The sequence below is a fragment of the Nesoenas mayeri genome, assembly GCF_963082525.1.
Source record: "Nesoenas mayeri genome assembly, chromosome: 3".
Lineage (NCBI taxonomy): Eukaryota > Metazoa > Chordata > Aves > Columbiformes > Columbidae > Nesoenas > Nesoenas mayeri.
The window spans coordinates 85,259,265-85,261,456 of record NC_137544.1 but is presented as its reverse complement, the minus strand read 5'-3'; positions in this window follow the sequence as shown (position 1 = coordinate 85,261,456).

Below are 2,192 nucleotides of genomic sequence, written 5' to 3'. Positions count from 1 at the left end.
AAAGAACTGGGGCATTCTCTAAACACTCTCCTGATCAAGAAAATCCAAACACTTCATCTTCTTTCTGAGTTTTTCATCCCAGTGTATTCAGCCTTGTTTTCCAATAAATATGTACTTGCATTCATAAATTTGCATGCAATGCTACAGAAAATTAAAATCAATATTTACTACATAAAGTTAACATAAAATCCAAACACAAAGATAGGTTGGAAAATGAACAACAAAATTATGAGCTCTGTTCATTCAGTGCAAAAAGAGGCTTCTATCCAACTTTTGCAGATTATTAAGGAGAAAAAACCAAAATGCAGCAACAAAAGTCAGTTAAGTAGTTCCTCCAGGTCACACAGTTTCTTCAACCACTATTGTTAGGACTGAACACTGACCAGCTAATCCAGAGAGCCATCACTGATCAACACATTCAAACAAAAAGTCAAGAAGTCCTGAGTTAGGTCTTGATCAAAATAACATGAGCAAGGAAACAAGAGACTTCATTTCATCAGCTAGGACAAAGCACTTAAAAAATGAAAACATTGGTTCTAGATCTTCACTGATAAACTCTCTGCAAGGAAGGTATCTAGCACTTCTCCATCATTAAATGTGCCCTATAAAACCCTCCTAGCACACACAGCTACCTGCAGAATCACAGACATCTTGAGAGGAAATTGTATTATCTTAGCGTTATAACAGGTAGATTTCCTGTATGACAATCAGAGAGTTTCTTTTTAGGCTTAAAATGAACACTGCTCAGTGCCCCCAAGAGAAGCAGAACACTAAATTCACCCAACATTATTCAATAACACCTCCACAAGAGACCAAAAGTTACACAAGCGGGCAACCCAGAGGGCTATAAATGCCCACCTTGCACAAGCACTGGTGGCGCCCACCCACCATCCTGAGGACCACTCTGCCCACCGTATCTCACCACATGAACTGAACAAGACACCGGAGGACGCCACACATTGCTGGATCTGAGACTGCGAACTCCATCACACGTAAGGATGGTGAAATCTTTCTCTCTCTTTTCTTTCTTTCCCATACTTCTACCTTTTTTGCTTTCCCTCTTATAAGTAACATAAGATTTACAGCCCTGCATATGTCACAAATTCTTTATGTTTACTAATTAAACTTACCTTCTGCCACCAGATCATATACCATTTGGGCCAAGCTGCAAAATAAAAGCCTTTTGTTTGCGGACCTGAAGTACTGTGTGTACTGTTTTCCAACCAAAGGGGACCCACAAACCTGAGTCACTTCTCCCCGCAACTCATACCTGAGGGCGGGACGTGACACCATCACAATACAGCCTCATCGCCCAAAAGAAAGATAGGCTTTGCAGAATGACGAGTCAGTAAGTTCAGGCTTGAGTGCATCAGAACTGAGAACCCTTCACTAGAAAGCTTGGCTTCTAGGCCCTTTCCAGGTGAAGGTGTAGATGCTGTTTGCAGTGAAGGAACCTGCTGGAAGGAACAACGATGGGCACCACTCCAAGTTAAAGGCTACGATTGCCTGGCACAGTCTACAGCAGATGTTCTCTATCACCACTTACCTACACACCAGCTGAGAGACCGGATACATCATTATCTTTCACCAGAAGAGAATTGACATGGTTTTCAAGTTTCTTTCCATAACCAAGACAACATATTATAATTTTAGGACTCTTGCCTATCCCTGACGTACTGTCCAGACAGTCCCTAACTCAAAATTTGACTCTAGCCAGCAAGTGAATAAGCTTATATTAAATGAAATAGCTGAAACCCAGAAGAAGGGTTGGATTAAAAACCAACTAAACAAGGCTACTAAAGCAAGCGATACAAATAGCCTAACTTTAAGTAACTCAAAATTCAATGATTTTAAGGGAACTTTGCTTTTAAGACTCTTCATGTTAAAAATGAAACGGGTTTTGGTAAAAATGTATTTTAACAAACCTCTTCTAGGGTATTTGTCACCAACTGTTCTTGAGGGGCCATTTACAGCTAGCACATGCTAAAACTAAAAAGAATAATGAAATCCAGGTCCCTGAAAGAAAGCAAGATTCAATAATGCATCTGGAAAAAGCATGAATAATAGATTATGAAGTACACAGAACTCAGCAGAAATGCAGATTTGCATGGTTCTTTTTATTCAAATACTTTGAGATCTATTTTTTTATATATATATATATACCTATATATGTACATGTAACACTTCTCACC